The sequence below is a fragment of the Zosterops lateralis genome (genome assembly GCF_965231275.1).
Source record: "Zosterops lateralis genome assembly, chromosome: 1".
Taxonomy (NCBI): Eukaryota; Metazoa; Chordata; class Aves; order Passeriformes; family Zosteropidae; genus Zosterops; species Zosterops lateralis.
The window spans coordinates 146884138-146908498 of NC_139762.1; the positions used below are offsets into that span (position 1 = coordinate 146884138).

General features: G+C 39.9%; 1 protein-coding gene across 2 annotated transcripts in view; it reads right to left on the reverse strand.

The window, feature by feature from the left end:
- SAMD12 (sterile alpha motif domain containing 12) overlaps nt 1-24361 on the reverse strand; it is a 169106-nt gene that overhangs the window by 43031 nt on the left and 101714 nt on the right. The gene's annotated exons all lie outside the window — the stretch shown is intronic.

A 24361-nucleotide genomic window follows, 5' to 3' on the forward strand; every position in this document is an offset into this window, starting at 1 on the left:
CTGGCAATGCCTTTCAAAGCCAAGAGGTTAAAAAAGGTATGATAAAATATAGGCTTCACAAAAAGATGACCCAAGGTCTATACACTATAATTCAGCATACGTGAACTCCAATTCAAAATATGGAAACACTGAGGAAAATTAAGATAAATCACCCTAAAGAATGAAGTCACTGTGTAGGAGGTTGTGTCCCTCAAACTGACAAGAGGATGCTTTCATTCAAGCATAAAGTAGTCATAACTCTCAACATCATAATTCTGCTTAGAGAATTTTATGAGCTCTATCACAGATGCATTGACTTAAGGCATTAGCAGATTCGGCTTATCCTTCCCCAATGTATTTGGGTATATATGGTCCTGCTCAGAGACAACTGACCTGAAAGTTGAGCTCAGATTTAACATGGCAATTTGCTCTCTTCCTATAAATCTCTCACCCAAAAATAACTGCAGGAAGGGTGAGGAAATAAGGGAAGTCCAAAGCACAGTCAAAATAGCTATAGATATATCTCCTGAACTCCACTTTGGACTGAAGTTTAGAAATATTTGAACCCCCTGAAGCCTTAGTCTCCACGTCATCTTTCTCAGGTATTTCTGTAAACATGTCAGGTTACAGCCAGAGTGCTGTGCTGTCTTGGTCCCCTTGGTAGGAAAGAACTGCCATTACAGGACAACAGAAGCTAAGGCTGTTTAAGAAACAACATTATAAAAGGCATTTTAAGAATCTGAGTTATAAAAGCTGTGGTTCTAGTCTAAAGAATTAGTCTATTAAAGAAAGCGTCACTAGATGTTTCCATGTTTATTATGTGCTAGTAACTCTGGGCTGAATGTGTGCAATTTGTGAATACAAAGACATTTTTCTTCTAACAGCCAATCTTAAAAATTCAAGCTGGGATATGAGAGATGGGGTGGGCTTTTCATTCTCATACCTCATTACCAGGAAACATCAATTAATACATACTTGCTTATGCAACTGTAAGTAATCCATATTATTCTGTTTTTAATCTTGAAACTGGTTAGAAATCAAGAGTCAAAAAATGCAAACCAGACTGCAGAGTTTACACAATGATGACCCAGTGCCCATATTCCGTAACTCAGCATACGTGAGCACAAATCAAAAACATCTGACTAAAGCCACAAATGTTGCAAAATTAATAACCCAGATAAATGGTGACGATACCACTGTTTAGAGTCAAACCCTCCCTAGACAACTGCATGGGTTGTTAGTGTCCTCTGAACTCCCGCCAGTATCTTTTCAGGAATGAGTGCTCAGGGCACAATGTATTATCCCAGAGTCACAAAAAGCCAGATAGGAAGGCTATTACCTCCCTGTATTATCATGTAGTATCTCTGTCATCACTTCCCTGGTGGCAAGCATGCAGTATTCTGAATTTATATTTAACCTATGTTAACTAGGAGAGCAGAAGTTTATCAAAGAGGCTTTGAGCAACAACTTACGCTCCACTCACACGTACTGTAAGCCACCAGCACAGCTTAGATGAACACAGCTTGGAGCTCCTGCCTCTCCCTGGGATCAAGGCAGGAAACAATTTAAGTCAGTAGCCATTCTCTAATGAAATGAGATTTTTAGAAGACTATCCTGTTACAATTAGTTCATAATAATTAGCAATGAACAACAACAATAAAAATAGCATTCATTCACTTAAAATTATTTTTAATGTTATAATGACTGGTACATAATTATCCTAGAGAAGGGCTATTTAAAAGAGGGGAAAAAAGATGTTGACTTCAAAAGAAGAGAATTCATTTGCTGTTTATTTGCTTCAGGGTTCTAATTACTCTGGAAACCAGCAACCCTCCTGATAGGATTACTGACACGAACGCAACTGCAGCTGCAAGGAATGCTGAGCACATCAGTTTTTTAGCACCATTAAAACAGTCCTCTATAAATACCAGATGCATCTATCTATCTATTTCTCTTCCTTCTCAGCACTTACTAGTGGAGCAGTCTCAGAGCATATCACAAAAATGAAATGTGTAGCTGTGGCAGAACTGGCGCAGTAGAGCAAGTAATTTGTATCAGGCTGTATAAGAGTTTAAGTTTTATTATTAAGTATATGTCACAGATATACTAGCACCAGTTAATCTTCTTTCCCCTTATAGTTCAGATTTATACACTTATTAATAAAATCCAGACGGTCATTTCAACACCCTCATTTAGCAAAATAAGCCAGTCAAATCTGGTCAGAGTTGCCTGGACTCCACGTGGCAATGCAGAGCGCCCTGGCAACTTTAATTGTAGCTGTCTAGAAGAGATTTATGATGCTATCCATCCTGGTCCTAGCTAATAAATCACTTCTTCCTCCAGTCTTCAGGATACAGGTTGGATGAAAAAGCCTGGTAGGTCTCATTAGGGCTCCTGTAAGCGGTGCAGAGGTAAGAAGGGAGCCACTGGGCTTGGCACTGCTTTTGCTTTCGCCCATATGGACTCTCAGAGAATTGGTTTTGTTGATGGGTTTTGAAAACCATCAAGAGAAGGATTTTTGCTCAGGAATGGAGGTTGGAGGAACCTTGAGCTGCCATTCTGTTTGGTTCCAGCACCTAGAGCCTTTGCTGATTTGGTGCCTTTATGCCTTATCCTCCACAGGGCAACCTTCAGGTGACATTTCCTACCATTTACCCAGGATAGTAGGTAAACTCTGCAGGACAGCCACTGCCTTCTACCATGCATATACAGCCATCCTCACCAGGGGGTGGCAAGTATAACAGCAACACAAAATAATAGCTAAAAGAGATGGAAAATACCTTCAAATGTCAAGTTTTTGTATTCTGTCCCTCCCCCTCACTTTTCTAGCAGTTTGGAATTTCTTAGGTCCAATGTGGACAGCATCAAAGGGAAAAAAGTGGAAATGTACTCTAAAATAATGCATTTATTAAAACACACAAGAGACAGGGAACTGCCAAACCAGGAGTTTCCTTAAGAGTTCATTCTGTAATTGTCTTTGGGCAGCAACATCAGAAATTAAAATTCTTACATCATACTCTTAACTGTGTAAGTGTAAGATATGCAAGGGTGATAGGAAGCTTCACTTACAATACACTGTGTGTGTCCTGAAGACTGGCAAGGCAAATCAGATCAGGCACAAGAAGCACACCAGTGGGGGGAAAAAAAAAGGGCATCTCAATGTTTAATATCTCCATAAGAGATCTGGATGATGGGATAAATTGTGCCCCAATTATGTTTGCTGATGATACCAAACTGAATGGGAAGTAAACACTTTGAAAGGGAGAACCGCCCTGCAGGAAGAATGGATAGGCTGGAATAGTGGGCTAACAAGAACCTTATGAAGTTAAACAAGGACAGGTCTGTCTGGGGAGAAGCTCTGTGGAAAGGGACCTGGGGGTCCTGGTGGATGACAAGTTCAATATGAGTGAACAGTGTGCTGCTGTGACAAAGAAAGCCCACAGAATGCTGGCCTGCATCAACACATGCATCCCCAGCACAGATGAAGAAGTCACTATCCTGCCCTACTCAGTGCTTTTCAGGCCACACCTGAAATACTGCTTCACTTTCAATCCTTGCTACACAAAAAAGACATGGACAGGCTGGAGAGGGTGCAGACAAGGGCCACAAAAAAGGAAAGGCTGAGATAAGTGGCTTTTTCAGGCTTGAGATAAGAAGGCTTAGGGGAAACCTTACTACTGTGACTCAGTGTTTAAAGGATGGCTACAAAGAAGATGGAGACTACCTTTTTACAGGGAGTCACAGGGAAAAAAACCCGGAAAGGTAATGGATACATGCTATTCCTGGGGACATTCCAACTGGACGCAAGAGGAAAATATTTCACAGTGAGAACCATCAGCTGTTGGAATTATCTCCCCAGGGAAACAGTGAATTCTGCAACAACAGACACATTTAAGACTCAGCTGAGTAGGCTGCTGGGTCATTTTGTCTAGACCATGCTTTTGCCAAGAAAGGTTAGACCAGATGATCCTTGAGGTCTCTTCCCACCCATTATTCTAGATTCTATGGTTTTTCCTGTCATTATAGTGCATATCTGTAATTTATAGAAATATATTACTTGTCCAATTCATGTGAAAACATATTTATCTATTAATAATGGAACTATTCCCCTACTCCTTAAATCAAGTGCATTCCTAATGCAAAACAGAGAGTCTGTGCACTAGAGTTTCATGTACAGTAGAGTGACGCAAATCTAAATGAGCTGCCTCAAGAAAAGGAGCTACAATGTCAGAGCACAAAGCTTTTCCTCCTGCAGGTAGGCTCCTCTAAGCTGCCTGGCCGAGTAATCTTTCTTCATAACATACTGCAGAAGGCAGTACAGACAAACCCAAAGACAAGACAAACAGCAGATGCAGAGACACAAGAAAACAGCGAGCCACAGGTTGGCAAGACACAAAGTAGTCAGCATTTGATTGCTTTTGATGCTTCAGTACCTTAAATGCTGGCAAACTTTCAGCCAGCAAGACAGTCATCAGATGGGGTCTGAGGAGAGCATGGGGTGACTTTGTGGTAGGGAGTTCTTCCCAAGGAATAGCATAGGTGATATCATCATTTAGACATGTCTGGGGCTACATGGCATTGTAGCAATGGAGAATGACCTCACTAATCCATAAAGCTGCTAGGGAGGGAGGGACTCAAAGAAGGGCTGGAATAAAAGAGTAGCATGTTGTGTTTAATACATACTCAAGAGCCAGGTGTGAAAAGGATTCCCAATGGCTCTGAGGAGCAGTTTCCCAAAGACTGCAGAAATTTATTTTGCTTGTGCTGACAGGTATCACAGAAGTAGGTTCATAAACAGTGCAACACTGGCCTCAAAATATTTGAAATTTTCACTTATTTCAGTTACATGGCTAACAGAAGGAAAAGACTGTATCATATCTTTGTTAACGACCTCATTAATGACAAGAGAACGAGACTCAGTGCTGCAGATCCTAATTACTGGCTAATGCTTAAAATAGCAAATAGTACCTATTTCTTGAGCAGTCAGTCACACCAAGCATCAACCTTACTTCTCTCTCACACTTCCGAGATGATGCTCAGCTTTCAAAGGGGAAAAGAGGGAAAAAGAATGCTATATGCAGTCTCATAATAGCATCAGTTGTGCAAAAGACTCAGCTTCATGTTTTCCAAAGTTGCTATTTTTGTACTTGCTTGGAAAAAGCACAGTTTAACAAAACTTCACCATCAGCAATCCTCACAAAATGTTTGGCATGTATTTGCCAGCTTTTTACTAAGCTAATTCATTTTTTAACAGCAGCTTAGCAGAGATAACCACTCAGATTTAGATTTGAGTTCTTGTGTATGACAATTCGTCAGTAGAAATGAAGTACTTTGGAGATAAAAACAATCATATTGTTTCATTAGCCTGAAATATTTCAGATGGGGACAGCAATAAAAGTAGATAGCTTTTAGATACAAGCATAGCAGAAAAACTGTGTTTCATAGTGAGAGTTCAGAATGACTGACAAATAACCTGCTCTCCTAACAGAAAAGGTGGGAGTAAGGTCAGGCCAGCATGTGGACTGCCTTGCTTGGCTGATGAAGGTCTTGCTGTTCTTTGAGCTCTGTGTGTTGTGTATTCCAACACGCTGAGTTTCAATGCTTTCCAGTAGTTGCTTTATCTCATAGGGAAAAGCAAACACAGTGGCAAATGTTCCATAAACTCCAAAGGCAGGCCCAACCTTATGATCTGTACACATTATTTTCCTTGAAGGTAACTCAAGTAGGATGCCACTCACGTGGAGATGTCTCAGAGTACTCTTCCTCCTTCAAACTCCCGATGAAACATCACTCCTGATAGGAAATATTTATGAATGTCCCTTTTTCCATGTCAAGAATTAAGGAAGGTTGTAGAAGTCAGTGTGAGCCTCAAACCAGATTTTAATCAGTACTTGACTGACCTCCTAATGCATTAATTTCTTCACAGAAAAGCTTAAAATTACTTGAATTAGAAAAACTGGCATTTTAGAACAAAAGCACTATGCTGTAAAGCAAGCAAGAAAACTCCTTTCATCCCGGAAAGTTACTAAGACTTCATTAGAATACAGTCTGGCAAATCTTTTAGCTGGGCCAACAGAGTAACCTGTGGCAGACCATAAAGCCAACTGCATTAATATACAGAAGACAACTTGTAACTTATGTTCCAAGAGACAACTTTGAATAGAAAAAATAACTAAACCAAAATAAATTAGATACTGAACTTCATCTGCCTTTAATATTAAAACATTATTGGTGTATATCACTGAGACTTAATTTTTCAAATTCTGTGGTCCATCAGAAGTTATTTGGGGACCTGAAGCTATAAGGCACAAGCTGACATTTTGAGGTATTATCAGAAAGATTACATGAAATGTTAAAGAGTTATTCCCTCTAGGTCAGTTGAAGCAGGAATGGCAATCCTCATGTCTCTATGTCCACCACAAGCCCTAAACTGAATAACAGCACATTTCAATTATTCCCCTGCTTTCAATGTGCTAAAAATAAAAGGGACATCATAAACCAATTTTAACTAATATTATAAAGCTAAGTGCATGCCAATGTCAGTAAATGAAATGTAAAATTAATTGTGCTTCAAGAGAGGAAAGCCTTGTGAAAGAATTACTGCAGTAGTAAATGGAGAGCACCTTGCCCTCAAGCTTCACTGAAGTCATTACTTCTTAGATGTCATGAAGGATAGTTTTACAAAGTCTTCAACACAATGTTAATTTATTTTCAGACAGACACAAAAACCAGCCAGCAACCCCAAGACTCACTGACATTAGCTTCTGATGATTTCAAGGGGTGGTATTTGGCCTCAGACATGTGGATGGGAGGCTGCATGTAACTAAAATTTTGATGGAAGACAACACTGTCTCTAGAAAAACAAATGCATTATTTCTGGAACAAATACAAATGTCACATTGTCAAAATGAGCGATCATTCACTTGAGGAGCTAAAATGAACATGAAAGTAAACAGATCATGGCAACTTTTAAAAGCTGGCACTGATCATACTGGCTCTCTACACAGCCTCAATCACTACTGCTTCCTTTCCCAGCCAAACAAGATTTGACTGCTGTACGAGATATATTTCCAGGGGAACCATGGTTGGGCAAACAGACTTCTATACACTACCTTCATGCCTTAATTGCAACAATGCCAGAAAGAGCAGGTCTCTTTTGGTGGTGATTATGATGTTAAGAAACATGAGGCAGGCAGGTAAGGTTGGCAGGACAGCACAGCCAGGGAGGAAGAAGGCACTTGGTAACTTGTTAAAACAAAAAAAACCCTAAGAAGATGTTGAAACAATCCATAAGAGAGAACACATCTTTTCAGACTTCTTCCTCTTTAAAAGCTTCTTTTCTCCTAACAACAACAACAGTTAATGAAGCAGTAAGGAAGGACTGAATTTGATGCTCAACAGTTTTAGGACCTGGAGCTGAAAGCACTGAGATGACTTGTTCCATGCCTCCCCAGGGTGTGCAAAATGCAGGTCTGAGTGAGTCACCGGACAGGCAGGGGATTTCTGGGACACAAATGGCCAATTTAACAAGTATGCTAATGTTCACTGAAGGGAATGACAATTAGAAGAGCAAGCTGTGTCTTAAAGATGAGCTGAAAAGACAATGAGGAGATGCAGCTCTTAGGAAGGAAAGTCTGTTGAGTTGGGATCTTACCTGTGGTTTCTATTACAGAGATCCTGACTCTACAACAAAAATATTGACTGTACTTTAGTGGAAGGTGATTTAAAACAAATCTATCACATGAATACATTTTTGTACATAAATCATGGACTTTGAACTCCCTGAATCTTGATCCTGTTCTGTAGAGCAGATTAGTGTGCCCACTACACAGAGACACTTGTGTTAGTAAAATGCTGTGACTAGCTGGTTCTGCAGAAGGATGATGGAATAGGAGCCTTGTTCACAACATTGCTCTTGATCAAAAGAGGCTACACTAAATACATGTAACTATAGCAGTTCTAGAAGTAATAAGTGTAAGAATAATAATTTTCAGAGAATCTCTGGTCATGGTAAGGCCACCTCAAACACTCAGTGAGTAACTTGGCTCTGTAAAGTCAAACTCTGTTGTGTTAATATTCCAAGGTCTTTACATATGCATTGGTGTTTGAAGAAATGGTTCCCAACATCATACCACAGAACTCCATCTCCATACATAATTTAACATGGCCATATGAAACTTAGTTTAATATGCAAAGCAAAGATCACATGAAGTGATAAAGATTTAATGTGAGTGGAGTTGAAGGTGACACACTACCATAAAACAAAAACATACTGCAGTATTTGTTCTTCCTGTCATCCTCTGCTAGACAACTTGATAACAAAATGACACACATGTATTTCCAGGCTTCATCTGGATGCACAACAAAACCTAAAATTTAAATTAACAGGCCCAAGGATTTGGATCCAAGAATATACTATGCCAAGAGAAAACAGTGAAATCTGATGATTACACTTTTCAAAAGAATGATCCCTCAAATGTGTCATGCCAAGATTATAAATGTAACTGAACATCCACAGAACCTACTGGCAAGATTTAAAATAGAAACCAGCCTTTAAATACAAGAATTTCAACCTGAGCCAAAGTATATTAAAAAAAATTAAAATTGCTAGTTGTTTATTTTCAGTGTTTTAGTCACTAATGTGACACTGACCAGTAGTTTCTTCTTGCTTGCACACAATTTTAAATAAACAGTAATTTAAAAGTCTTACACCTACCGGAAAACCAACTTTCTTTCCCTACCAATTTTGACCTTTTCTGTTTGGGAGTCATTGATTTTTTTTACCGCCTGTGTTTCTAATGGAGCTTGAAATTAACACAGCTTTTTGTTTACCTCCTAATTTGTGCACTACCATCATCAGTGCTGTCAGCACAGCTTTGGGAATAGGGCTTGTTTACTGCTTCTGCATAACCAGCAATAGGAGCATAGGAGCAGAAAATAGGTTTGGTTTAGAGTTTTTCCTTTATTTATTCTTTTTGTCCAGGTCCTTTTATAGCTTACATATTAATCACTTGAGTGATAATGTGGCTCGCTTTGTCAATATTCCTTAAATAGAACACAGAAAGACTTGAGCTAGTTCAGGGATATGTTGAATTTCTCTGGTATGTGTATCACAAAAAGTTGGTATTATTGTTGTGTCAGTCCAAAGCATTTGTCAGCCTTTTTTCACAGTGGGAGTTTCAGTGAGACCAGCACCACCTGCCTAATGTGGAATACCAGCTAGAGAAGTCCCACAGCAAGTCATTCTCTGATTCACAGCTTTGGAACAGTATCCCGATCTCTGCATTAAGACAGCTTCCAGTATCAGAGTCCCCCAAGCGGTATAGGAAAAATGTCATTGAGTCACATATTCAGGATCAGCACAAAGGGTTGTATTCTTGAAGATCTGCAGTGTTGTCGTTGCTGTAAGAATGAACTTATCTGTCTTGGTTGCCACCAAAGTGCATGGCCAGGGGTCAGTGACATAAAAATGTATTTGAGTAAGTTACCATCACATTATCATGTCCTTCAACAACTGTTGCCACATAACATGTAGCACTTAGTATTGTAATTGTATAACTCACATTTGTGGTACCCTATCAAATCATTAATATTTCTAACTAAAAATAATTCTATTCATTTTCCAGACAAAATTACAAACCCTACACACTGATTTTGTTTCAGTGCAAAGATATGGACTACATGGTCCATCAAACCTGGTATCTGCTTTCTACATGTTTTTCCTAAGAAACATTCCCATGCCATGCTGCCATCCACTCTTGTATGAGTGCTGACATAATCTGGACATGTAGGAAAGCTATTTCTTAATAAAAATATTCTAAACAGTTTTAGAACAGCTGTTCTAAGCCATCCGCCTCTTTGAGTATTATATCCCCAAAACCATAGAAGCCTGGATATCTGACCCAAAATAAACTCAATAACAGGAGTTTCTCATTCCTGTCAGAAATGTATACCTCTTCCCCAAATTCAGCACAACCTCTAACTATGCTCCCCAGGTTCCTCCTGCATATAATATACTATTTCACGATTCTGAGAATCTAGTGCTGCATTGATTCAATGCCTTTGATGATGTGCATGCAACACATTTAGACACTGGGCATTCGATAATAAAAAATCCTGCTTTAACACATTCAGACATTGGACATTCGATAATAAAAATCTTGCTTTATTCCTTGTGAAGGATCAAGAACTGTTTTAAACACAGTGACTTTTTGTACCTTACTTACTCTGTCAACTGTGCTCCTATGTCAAAAAAATAACTTTTAGTTAACTAGAACATACAGTGTATTCCAGTTGTTTCTTTTTCTGTATTCTCTCCCAGGTGACAGCCTTGTTGATTTTACTTGTATCTTCATGCCTAAAGCCTTTTTCCCCTACAGAAGGTCATTAAGTTTCAGAGGGGCTTTTTTTTCTGCATGAAGCTACCAAAATTAGTTCATCTCTCAGCACCGCCTTGTTAGCATCTCAGTGACTAAACAATGCTCCTTCCTCTGGAGACAGCAACTCAGAAAGGTCATTTTTGACCCAGCCAGGTCTGTGCATATGCACTCTGTATCCTCTAGGTTGTCTACAGGCTTAGTAGAAAGATAAAAGTTAACCTGATTTTTAAAACGTATCTTCTGGGAGGGGTTCAATGTATGCTGGAAGGACTTCCACAAGTATTCAGTAAAGTGGTACTAAACTAAGTGGTTTTGCAACAGTATGCAAAGATTTAGCAGGGCACAAAGTCAAAGAATCTTAAAGACATAATCTTAAGATCAGGAAAATTATTTAAGTTTTTTATCTACCATTATTACAATAATTGCCTTAGAAATAGATGCATGCATTTTGCTGTTTTCATTTCAATTTTTGTCAAAGACTGATGTACCAGAATGTTAATGTTGTATAATTATATATTCTGTAAATTAAAGCAGCATGGCATACTGGTTGGGAATAGCACATTTCACACTTCATTACTTCTGATACAACTCAACCGATCTTCTCTTTCCACCAGTCAAGAGTTTCTTCGCTGGTTACTTTCTTTTTTTTTTTTTTTTTTTCCCCAAGTGTTTCCACTCACCAGTTCTTAGTTGCTTATCCACAAGCTATACTGTCCTCAGTGATGGACATGTAGATAGTGATGGTGGAAATCTGGTGGCTTCCTCTAGTAACAAACACAACTAACAATGGAAGTGAATGGCAGGTTTGGGAAATGCAATCACAATGAGCATTGGAGAGAGCACAGAACTGTCACCAGTGGCATGAATGTTACACCGTGGAAATCTTACAGCAAATAGATCTAAGCCTGACTATTTTAAACCACAGCATACATCCCAAATTCATCAGATTAGGAAAAATACCATGTCGCAAGATTGCTTCTAAGTTGTGATATTGGTAGGTGAATTTTTAAACACAGAAGACGATTCTAACTGATCTGCAGAAACACGTACAAAAAATATACCTGGTGAATTAAGAGGGTTCTGAAACACTAAGAACCATCTCCTACTTTGACACCTCTGAAAATATTATTTGTGCTGGCCCTTCCAACACACAATAACCACTAAGGAATGGGCATTTTGTTAATGTATAAAAAGATAAAACCAAAATGCCATTGAAATCCATATGTTACTTTTCCTCCAAACACATTTCCATACTGATTTGGAGATAGTTTTGATATCAGTAGTAAAAGAAGAGTATCTTTGGTTTATTTTGATTGGTACAGCAGAAGGAAGTTGCAGCACATTATAAACTTTTCATTAGCCTTAAAAAAATCCAGATGTGCTAGGTTCAAATTGGTAATGTTGTCAGTGACTGAAGTATTAAACTGGAAACATAAAAGAGAGTTTAAGGAGTTGTGGGTCAACTTTAAAAAATAAAAATCCTTGAATTTATTGATATGGGTTTAAGAATTTGTGAACGATGACATGAATCTGATGACACCAGCTCTAACCATGTCATGAATGGGAGCTTTCGTAGGTTGCAATGCTTATTTAGTAGCTTAAAGCTGCACATGTGGATTTTCCAGGCAGCAGCCAGAGTGCCCTATCTCCCACTGATCACAGCTTCTTATTATGTGCCACAGCAGAAGCACCCGCAGAGATGTGAAATCTTCCCCCATCCCAACCACAATCAGCTCAGCTCAAAGCCTTTGGTTTCAGTTTGGCTTCTAACTAGCGAGTGGATTGTATGCAACAGGATCTGCTGCTCTCAGAATCTGTGCACTGTGCATGGATCGTGTCAGCAGGCAGAGCACAGGGCTGTTCTATAAAGCTCTCTCTCACTTTATACCTTTTAACTCATTCTCAAGTAGGCCCCTTACTGAAGTTGCAGGTTCCACTATGCTAACAACAAACAATCGGATTCCCCAGGGATGCAGTCATACAGTTTCACAATGCTTCCCATTCTTTAAAGGATATAAACTCTTTTTAGTATCATACACAAAAAACTGCCATCACTGCAATGGCACAGCTGCTTCTATTTAGGAAACTTCATCTCCTTGTGCTTTCAAGCACTGCAAAACACCAAAACTCACAATACCACCACATTTTACAGACGGACCATCAAAGCACGCAAGGGTTAGGTTTCTGGTCTTGTATCACCCAAGAAGCTCAGACCAGATTTAGAGCCAAGATGTCCCAAAGAGCAGTCCTACACTATAATCCCAAGTACATCCTTCTATAAAGGTACTTTATTTCAAGATGCACATTTTTCTTTTCAGCTTGGCAGTTTGACTTCTTTTTAAGACCTTTAATTATAGCTCAAATTATGTTCAATTTATTTTTCCATGGCTGTTTTTTCCTGTCTAGTACTCTACTGGCTTTTCCTCTTTCCACAAACACCAAATGCTTTAAAAATCTCTTTCATTGTTAGGAAGCAGGAAAGGAGAAGAATTTCTTGAGAGTCTCTCTCTTTCTCCATGGAGGAAACAAAACAGATGTTGTGCTCTCCTCAGGGAGAAGGATCCTATCACAGAGCAGGTGTAAGTGAAGGCTGCTTTGCATGTGGAGAGGAAAAGAGCTGCATTAAAGGACTTTGATGGAAAAGCAGCACTGATGGCAAAAGCATTCATTTTTTTGAGGTAGAGAAAGAAGTTCATTCCCCTAAAGAAAAGAAGGGATATGGGGAAAACAGTAGGGAAAATAACACCTTGCTTTGCATTGGCAGAAGGAGCAAGGGCTACTGCCAAATTTCCCAGTATTAATCTAGCATTTCCCTTAAAGCAACAGCTCTGCAAAACAGGGAATGGCATGAAAATGTTTACTTTGGGTTTATAAAAGGTTTAATGGTTCAGCCTCAAACCAAGAATAGGCTATAGACTCCACCTCCCAAAAGATCCACAGCAAAATGTGGGTTCGTTTTAAACCTCATTATTTCTGAAGGAGGTCAATACTGTATTTTTAGATACTTTAGGTTGACATTAATGGGCAAGTTTCACAATTTGAAAGATCCCCTAAGCCCTTCATTGTGACCTAAAAAAATAATTTTAAACATTGCACGGCATAACAAGAAACAATTACTTTAAAATAATTTCACCTTTTGAAACACTTCCTTTGTATATATGTGAATACACAATGAAGAAAAAACAATGTTAGTGTTAACACCAGTAAATCTTAGACAACTCAGACTTAAGATGAAACAGTGATGCTCTATCACATCAGGGAACAAAGGTCAGAACAGCTTTCTCCATCTCCATGAAGACTGGTCTACTAATGAAAAGAAAAAAATATTTCTTTTGGAGTTCAATGGAGTTTTAATTTTCATTCTCTCACAGATTAAAGAGTATATTCCCCTGAATTACTTAAGTCAAGTTTGCATAAATGCCAGCTCACTTTTAAGGACAACCTTGCATTTACAGAGAGCCAGTTTTATCTGCAGAGCTCAATTTTAAAAAAAGGAGACATCAAATGAGCTGGTCCCAGTGCTGCTTCCAGGATCAAACTTAAGAAGGGCCAGGTGTTCATAGGCATTATTTATACTGAAACACAGGCCCAGATGCATCTCCAGAACCTCCAAACTTTTATCACTGTCCCCTGGCATCTTTTTTCTTTTGTGTTGGAATAATGCTACAGCATACAAACCCCTGCTTACTTAGAAATAAAAGAGCTATAGTATTCAGCTACCCTTTAACTTGTTTAATTCATCTGTTTAATTTTGATGGATGCATTTTTGACAAGTCCTCAGAAAGGAAAACTGGCTGGTTTACACAGGGGGCTAGGGGTACTGGAGGACAGGCAAGACTGCTGCATAGTCACATTTATAAATAGGCAACAGCCAAATGCTGCTCAAAATTGCTGAGAAGGGTCAGCACATTGTATCAGGAACACCACAGTTGCATATCTGTATAAATATCACCACTGAGTGCAGCAGGGAAATAAATGGAGTGCAGCCCCAGAGATGCAGGAGGAGAACACAGAGCCAAAGCTACAGTAGCAGGCCTCTTCAGAAACACCCAAACCTGTGTTCCTGTGAACGGTATGCCTTGAAGCTGACACCACAGGACAACGATACATCAGATTCAACTGATGCACAACAGAGCACAGACCTCTGTTCTTCGGGATTAGTTATGGCAGAGCTGCACTGGAACCTCAGACCAGGCCACTATCACTTCTGCACAACCTTTTTTTTTACCCCAGTCACAGTATTACAGAAAAATCCCTATTTCTTTGCAGAATGAAAAAAAAGATACATGTTTTTGTTTTGAGCTGCTCTTGGTTGACAAACAAGTCCACCTAAAGTTTTTAAGTGGAAACACTGCCTGGAATAACTACCAGCAATATTCTAAGGATCCAATTCAGTTTTACACAGGAACACTATTCTAAAGCAAAGGACAGTTAAAAAAATGATTGTTTTCTTTTTGTGGCATCATGTTCTAACCACTAATAGCCATTGTGGCCTCGATGCCACCTTCCTGATGCAGCAGCACAGGGACAAGGGTACAATCTGCACCATGCCAGTGGCTAGGACAGCAGTGATTCAGTCTCCTTGTGTCAGTGGCAGGCCACAGAATCTCTGCAAAGCAGAGACTTCATCAGATCCTATAGAGCTGTGATTTGTAGGAACAGAAGATCTCAAGTCTACCGTTGTCTTTACACTTTACTTTTTTACTCTCTTTGCAGTGGAATGACACATGTTCTGCTGCACGGATGAACCTTCATGAAAAAACAAGGGGCCAGGGTAAGTTTTTCTCCATTACCCAACTGCACTCTCTATTTTCTACTTGAGAAATAAACAGACTAATAGGTTTGGTCCATCAAACAATAAATAATTTGTGCACACAAATAGATTTGATTCACAACAGCCCAAGGTGCACACTAGCAATGCAGCAAGCTGCCTGCTGTAAAAGCAATGTGCTCTCCAACTATCAGAAAGCAAAGGGTACAGCTGCTGAAGGATGATGTGAAATTAAAGAGGGAATGAGACATGTGGTCTTATTTAATCACACCTGGTGCTTCAATTTCTCAGTAACAGCACCCTGCTAGACTGTGTCAAATCAGTTCTACAAAGAAAAAAAATTGCAAGTGGAAAAAATGAATTAACTCTTTCATCCCTGCTGTTAATATATTATCTGAGGCAGAAACACCCTTAGCTGTGGCTGTTAAGGTTCCTTTTTTCCCAGATGAAAGATGCTTGTCATCTGGCTAAAAGGAGCTCAGTGGATGACAGGGCTCCTGTGCCAGCAGGTGAGCGTGTGCCCCCTACACTGAGAGAAGTACAGGTTTCAGGGGTGTGAATAAACTATTATTATACACAAGAATTCTTCCTGGCCAGAATCAACTTGAAGGACTGAAGTGCCACACTGGGACCAGTCATTTTAATTTGTTTCCTTAGGTGGGTGGCACATATGTGCAGAGAGAGAAGCAGAGGAAGCAGGACAGCTGGGCGCAGCAGAATGCAGAAGGGCAAAAAGCGGCTCTTCCCCTGCTTTGGACGCTCTGCTCAGCATAGATTTCCTGTGGGAAGAAAATGTATCCCAGAAATTCTCTGGTTTCTGTTTTTTTTTGTGCTTTCCTTCTTTGAGGATTTTTGTTTAAGTCTTATTTTACAGTTTGGGTTAATATTAAACATCAAACACAATTTGATTCTGCAGGCATAGTGTGGTGTGATTTCTGTGTCCTGTTGGCTAGTCACTGTTCCTCAGTGTGAACTATGTACTCATAAATCACTTGCAGTAATAGACAGCAAGGTTCTGTAGCTAATGTAAAAAATGGCATCTGTGGTTGAATGTTCCATTCTTCAGGGAAAAGGGAAAAAAAATAATCTTTCTACATGATTTCAGCCAGCAGCAGCAAACAAAAAGCCAAGGCATAATTAGCTTAACATAAACATCTTTATATTAAATTCCTAGAGAAGAAAATCAAACATGAAAAATAACTATCATGCTTCCATTTTGGTCTCCTCATTGAATTAATGTCACCAGTACAACACTGGATAAAGTAAGATATACAAAGCTACTGTCTGGATGAGCTGTGTGTTTGGAAAGCAGTTCATTTTTGGAGGGCAGATACTTCTTTATCCATATTTAAGAAATTGGCATTTATTTGGACAAGATGTCTAGTTTTTACAGTATGGATTCAGCCAATTTACTGAAATACTAGGGCATTCACCAAATACCTGAGAACAATTTTAAGAACACTGTAGTCTCTTCATCATTAATTGCACTTATACTCAAAGAGATTATCACACCAAGGAGTATTTTTTTTTAATAAACAAAAAGGCATTGTAAAAGACCTCCATAAACAGATGATACTAACACTGCAACGTAAGGATTAATTTAAAGCAGGAATATTTGAAATGCTCAATATAATCAGTTCAAATTAACATAAAGGAACCCTTGGTTTAAATCAGTTGTACTCTTGTTTTACACTTTTAATCTGCGTATTTCTTTAGTGGACTGAACCACAAGAGAGAACTGGAATGGATTTCAAAAAGTATCATCTAGCCTACCACTTCACTCCAGGCAAAGACATATATCCACACAGGTGACTCTTACTTAGTCCTCACACCTACAACTCTACTCCAGTTCCCCCAGTTACTCCATTATAATATGCTTATGCTGTGTTTCTAATACCCAAACTAAGCCTCCTTAGGTGCAAACTGAACTAATTCCTTTTCCTCTTACCTTTCTATCTCCTTTGGTTAGATGGAGAAGGTATTACAAAACACTCTATGATTTAATATTAAAAAACCTTTAATATACTTCAAAGATTGTCTCTCTTTCCATCTTTGTCCTTGCATCCTGGACACAATTCTTTCAATATTTTCTCACTGGTCTTTTCTAAATCTCTGCTCCCTCCTACTGCTCTTTTTCTGGCATTCTCCAGTTTGTCTATACTGTTCCATGGTGAGAAGGCAGCTCTGGACACTATCCCAGCAGAGCGACAGCCAGCCAGCAGAAAAGACTGAAGGATGTCCTATGGCGTACACACAAGACTCTGACTTAGATTAGAGTCTGGTTTCTTCCCCATATTCTCTGCCAGCCATATCATAGTGTGACTCATATTCAGCTTGTGATATCCCAACATCACATGCTCTCTCACTGTTACTTACTCAGATATCCCTTGTCTGCATACACACATTTGTTTTCCCTTCCTGGGGAAAAACCTTCACTGAAGGCCTTATTTATATTTGCTGAATTCCCGTCTTACTAATTTTAACAATTTCTGCATTTATGAAGACCACTCAGGACTCTAAACCTGATCTCCACAATACCCAAGGCCTACTGGAGCTTTTAGTGCCTTGCACACTGGACTGTAACAACAGCAGCACGGCACTTCAGGCTGCCTCCCCATCTGCCAAGCAAACAATAACTGTTCCTTGGACACAGCACTTCAAGGAGTCCTTCATCTGCCTCACAATAATTTCACCTAGGTTATTTTTTAACCTGTTTACTTGTAAGAAGCCTACATAGCTTTCCACAGCACTGCCAAAAGCTGTACTAAAGACATACCTACTATTTCTACATCCTAAGCCTCTTATTCTACTCAAAAAGGAAATTAGAAAGGTTTTACACACTTTTTTTCCATAATAAATCCGCACTGGCTATTTTTCCATCAGTTTATTACCCGCTAGGTGTTTACAAATTGATTCATAATTTTCAGGAGCATTTCACCATGTATCAAAGTTAAGCTGACAGGTTTCCTCATTTTCATGTTTAAATTTGCCCTTCCTCATCCTTCACAAGTTCTTAAAACCTAAAGTTCAGGGATTGTCTCATCTGAGGCACACAAGGGACACTTTCATGAGACCCTGGTGATTTGACTGCATCCAGCCTCCTTCCATTATTTCATCTCTATCCCCTATTCTAGCCCGTGTTCTTTTCCCTCAGTGTAAGTTAACTTAAACTGTTCCAAGCACCCATCACAATTAGCCTGTTTGGGAAAACTAAATCCAAGAAAGGCTGGTGCTCATCCACTTCTTCATGATCAGCTTTTCTCTCACTGTCCACAAAGTAACAGCACTCTAACTTTCTACATCTTTCCCTTATTTTTGTAGCACTGAAAAACCTGAATTAGAAAAAAATCCATTGTAGTTGTCACTCATTGAACTAGCTGTTAGCATTACATCTTAAATTTTTCCTTTACCAGTGAATTATCTTGTTGTCATTAGTTACAGAATTCCTGATTTTTGAGTAATTGCAAAGGGCCTGAAGTACTTGTGATATTTTGTGTTTCCCTTCTTCACTGGAACAGTCTGCTGCCGTGTCTGTAGAATCTTACCTTCTAAAATCCTGCCAGTTCCCTTGAACTTTTTCTTTTTCCTACCTTCCTAGCCCTTACCTATCAATTCCAAAGTTCAAAGAAACAAGCTCTTTTAAAGTCCTTTGACATTATTCACCTGCTTTTACTCATTCCTTCCTCTCCTCCAGATCAGAAACTCTTTTGTGACCATTTTCACTCACATTGTCTTCTATCTTCAAATTCTCAACCACTTTCTTCTTATGACTCAGAATAATGCATAAAGTAAATTCTTTTGTTTCTGAGGGCAAAGGAAATTAGTAAAAGTAAACCTCTTTAGATTTTAACTGTTGTTAGACAGCCTGGACAAGATTCATCAAGGGTAGGTACGCATTTAGCTTGTCACCCCAGAGAAGAGATCAGGCTCTCCCAGACTGGGATTCAACTTACAATGTAGTAAATGCCTAAAGAAAACCACAGGAAACATCTTGAATAGTTCATATTTTTCCTAGAGTGACCCACAGTGGGCAATTAGCGCACACACTGGCACCTATCAATCATAGAACTGTGCTAGATGGAAGGGAACTCTGGAGATCTCCAGTCCAACTCCCTGGGAGCAGGAGTAGTGCTAGAGCAGGTTGTACTGTGCTGTGTCCAGTCGAGTTTGGAATATCAACAAGAATGGAAATCAATACCTGCCTTCCCTGGGCCAGTTCCACTGTTTCCTCACTCTTTCTCTCCACCTTATATTTAGTTAGAGTTTTCTGCATTACACGTTGAGTTCATTACCTCTTGTTCTGGTCTTGTGCGCATCTGGGAAGAGTCTGGTTCTGCCTTTTCTCCACTCTCCCAACAGGCTGCTGCAGATGTGAGACCCTCAGAACCTTGTCTTCAGACTGAACAAATCCAATCTTCATTCTCCTTTCCTTCATCATGTGCTCCAGACCCTGACTGCCTTGGGGACCTACTCCATGGACCCACTCCAGTTTATCATTGTCTTTCCTGTGCTGAGCACAGAACTGCACAGACTGCTCAAGATGTCATCAAGTTAGTGCCAAATGGAAGGGAATGATCAGTTCCCTTGACCTGCTGACTACACTGCTGCTTATAGAGACCAGGACATTCTTGTCCCCCTTTGCAGTGAGGACATTGCTTGTCTGTATTTAAACTGTTGTTTTTCAAGACCTCAAGGTATTTTTCAGCAAAGAATTACCCAATAGCCTAATGCCTGTTTTATATTGTGATGGCCAAAACTGTAGCCAGGACTTGAGGTGAGGCCACCCCAGTGCACAGCAGAGCAGGACAATCCCCTCTCTTGCCTGGCCTGATGCCCCCCTCAGGACATGCTTTGCCCTCCTGGCTGCCAGGGCACTGCTGACTCATGTTTATTATTCCATCAACCAGGACTCCCAGACCTCTTTCCATAGTGCTGCTCTCCAGCCTCTCATACACACAGCCAGGGCTGCCCCATCCCAGGTGCAGAATCCAGCACTTGCCCTTGTTAAACTTCAGGGTTGATGATTGCCCAGTCCTTTAATTTGTTAAGGTCTCTCGGCAGGGCCTTTCTACCCTGGAGAGAGGCAACAGCTCCTCCCAATTCAATATTTTCAATAAACTTACTTAGCACTCTTTCCATTCCTACATCCAGGTCATTAATGAAGATGCTGAAGAGCACAGGGCCAAGGAAGGAGCCCCATGGAAACTCACTAGTGACAGGTTGCCAGTCTGATGTGACCCCATTCACTGTAACCCTTTGTGCTTGACCCATGAACCAGTTACCCATCCATCATATAACACAATTATTATGTGTGTGCTGGATATTTTGCCCAGAAGGACCCTGTGAGAGACAGTATCCAAAAGCTTTACCTTTTTTTAAAAAAATTACGTTTTACTGGCTTTTCTAGATCAGCTAAGTGCATTACCCTGCCCTAGAAGGAAATCGGGTTTGACAAGCAGGACTTTCCTCTCATGAAGCCATGCTGACTGTGACTGACTTATCCTAAGCTTGTGGGCAGTAGAAAACAAATATTAGTGAATGTTTCAGCTTGTTGATATAAACTTAAAGGCAGCATGTATAAATAAGCATGGCATTTCTTATTCAGCTTATACAACCTACACATATTTATTTACATGATTTGCACTTTCACACACAACTCTCAATTGATTTCCATTCCTTACATTTCATTATATTTGGACATGAGTAATGATAGATTATTCTAGGTAATATTTTTTATTACTTGGGATTTATGCTAAGCTCTAGTTATGAAATAGATATTAAACTGAAATGCAAAAATGCTGAAGAACAGTATTTTTCAAATAAGCTACAAAATCAAGGCAAAAATAAGCTTATCATTAAACTTTTAAGTAATCAGTCTCATTAAGCAAGGAAGCACTACCTTGGTGAACTGCATGCCAGTTCTGGTTGCCATATTTCTCAAGAGTGTAGAACTGGCAGATCTCATCCTCTACCACACAGATTTTATTTATAGATTCAAAGAGGAAAACAAACCTTTCAGCTTTTTTTTTCTCCTCCCAAGTGGTTTCTTATTTTTGAATGAACCAGTCACTGAACTGAAATAGCTGAACAAACATGAAAAAGATATTATCTCTGCACCTGCAGAAGTAGAAAAAGTTTAGTTCTTCAACAACAGGTGTTTTACCAGTGACTTTCTCCAAGTCTGTTGTCTGACTTCCGTTGTGTTTCAGCAGCAGCCAGTGCTATACATGGATAAACAGAAATTTAAGTAATTACAAGAACCTCTATGATCTAACTTTACTCTGCTGTCTGAAATTCAAATAAATCTAATGCATTTTTCCTTAAAAAAGTAAATATGTAGCACAGTTTTAATTTAAAATCACATTAAATATTCCATACCCACTTTGCACTGCACAGTTTGCAACTGTTGGAAATACTGCAGTGTGTTAATACAATTTTTAGTTCTTTTTTTTTTTAAGAGGAAGGAAAAAAATAACCGATGACAGAGAACTTGCTGTGAAAAAAGACAGAGAAGCACTTGCTGCCTTGCCCCCCCAAAGAATTCAAGTGCATGCCAAAGGCAAGAAACACTAATGGGGTAGTTGTGAATAAAATCATCTTTCAATATTCAGAATTGTGTTGAAATAGCTTTTGAGCAAACATGTTGTTTGCTTCAAAAAACTTTTATTTTGTGTTTTTGAAATTGTTACACAGGTTTTAAAATATCAAGCTATTTGATCTGTAACATATACATTTTGCTTCACTACTGCCAGGATGGTTCAACCTGGCCTCTTTACATCAAATCTGACATTTTTGCTATCTCAGACACAGCTCTGAACCTGTGAGCTGAATGTGTCAAATGATGCTTTTGAAGCTCACACACTGGTGTGCACTTGTAACAATTTATTTGTCTCTATCTTTCCTTAATTATAAATGAAAATTCTTCCTAATTTTGCACAGGCTAGGTTGGACAATAACGAGGACAGTTCAAAATAGAAAACACAGATGCTAAAATACATAACTCTGGGCATGGATGGATTTTATTTTCTGTTTGGCACATCTGTCAAGTACCTAGATCTGATGTGCTGATAAAACAAGACAGCTTACAGCAATAAACATGTCAGATCCATCTGTTCTCCAGGACACTGAAAAGAAAAAGGATGGCTCCCTGTGGTATTCTGTACACTTGAGACCCCTCTGGAGAGGTTTCCCTCTGTTGCTCACAGCAATTCAGCTCTAGGAGCCTAAGCCAGTGGGTTTCCAACCCTTTCACCCGGGCACGTTGTGTACCTGTGGCTTCCTCTCCCTCATGGGAATTGGTTGCTGGGACAGGGACATAACTATATTGGAAAGGCCTTGCAAAGTCAAGAAACAAAACCCAGAAAATGAGAGTGAAGCCAGCACCGAATCTACCTCACTGAGGATCCTGGCTCCTGCTGCGGCACTCAGCAGCTGCAGGCACCTCACCCTACATCTCTGACCTGGTCTGCACCCCTTGCGTCCTCCTCTTTCTCAGAGCCATAATATCTCTTCTCACACTGCTTCCCTTCTACTTGCAGAAACTCACATTGTAAATGCACCAGTCAGTGCAGCCTGTATATCCCTCAAAACACAGTCAGTGGTCTGAACAACTGAAGGTGACCCTGAGCAGATCACAGCTGCTCCAGTGTGTGCCACCATTTGCCCAGCTCACTGGAGTGTGGCTGCAGCCAATGCCGAACTACAACTCTGACGGTTACCAAAGAGCCACCCACTGCATGGCTTCAATATGGACCACACCAACTGGAGCAGAACAAGCAACAAAACAGCTGAGAGGGCTGAGGTGTTAATGACAGAAATCATCTTCCAGCAGTGCTTTAACAAAAGCCACGTTTCAGCCACCTGCAGCCACATTCAAGAGGTTTGGCAGCGATTCAAGGGATGTGCTACTTTCTCACAGGAAGGTAGAATTAAAGTTTTTTTTTTTTACAGGATATATACACCCCTCTGATGCTGGGTGGACTATAATTATCTTTCACTCAAGGAACACCCATTTGTGTCTTGATTTTGACTGGCAGAAGAAAAGAGGGAAAGAGGTCTCCAGCCTAAATGAACACAGGAGCCACAGATAACATGCAAAAAGTCCAACTGCTTTCTGGAAAGAGCAGCCCCCAGTTTCAGCCAATATGAATGTAAGAAGTAAGCATGCAAAGGCTCCTTTATACCATATACTGGTCAAATATCTGTATTACGGAACCCACCTGGAAAGCAAATACCCAGGAAATCACAGCTCACTAGAAAAGATTCTGTTTTGCTCTGCCCCTCCAGATTTTGAGAGGTTTTTAAACCTTGTCTCAACTTTCCCCACAACACTTAAAGCTAGCATTGAGCTGCTGGTGTTCAACAGAGGCTGTGAAAGTTCACATGAGAATCCCTTGCTCTGGCTGGAAACACGCTAATTCTCCCAAAGCAGAATGGACAAACAACCTCTCTTCCAACACACTGGACTCCATATGCAGGACACACAAGAGCAGGGCATAGATGTTATGAGATGAGATGAGATGGAAAGGGCCCACGGACTTGGAAGGATGCCCTTTACAGAAACTGCAGCCTCTGGCCTGGAGATCCCAAGTGTGCTTGTGTGGATGTGGCACTTGGATGGAGTCTTAGGTTACAATGTAATACATAACCAAACTTACCTATTCTATCACCATCTTCATAAACTGTTGAAACCAGCTGGGACAGTGTTCTTTATCTCTTCCATGACTCTGGTAACTCCCTTGGTGGGAGAAGAAGGGGAGGTGTATCTTCTGCTAAGGGGCCATCACGTCTCACTGCATGACCCATAAAATTACATCATCCCATTGTGAAATGTTCCACCCAGGGTAGCAACAAAGCATTCCTACCTGGACATAATCTAAGGTTTGGAACATTACAAACAGCCTTACCTACAGGATTCCCAGAGGACAAGAGCTACAAAACCACCACTGGACCTTCAGAGGAAGACCAGACCCTTCTACAGGATCACTGCTTCAACAGGACTGCAGCCATCGTTTAACTGGATTTGACACCACCCTGTCAAACAAGGTGCCAGGTTGTATCCAGAGCCTATCAGTTTAAGGAAGTATTTTCTGCCTTTGTTTTAATTCTGTAGTTCTGACTTGCAATCTCCTGCTGGTTTGTTTTCAAACTAGTACAGAAGGGAAAGTGAATTTGTATAAATCAGCTTTGCCCTCCAGCTTATCATGCAGCGTGTACATAAACAGCAAGCAAG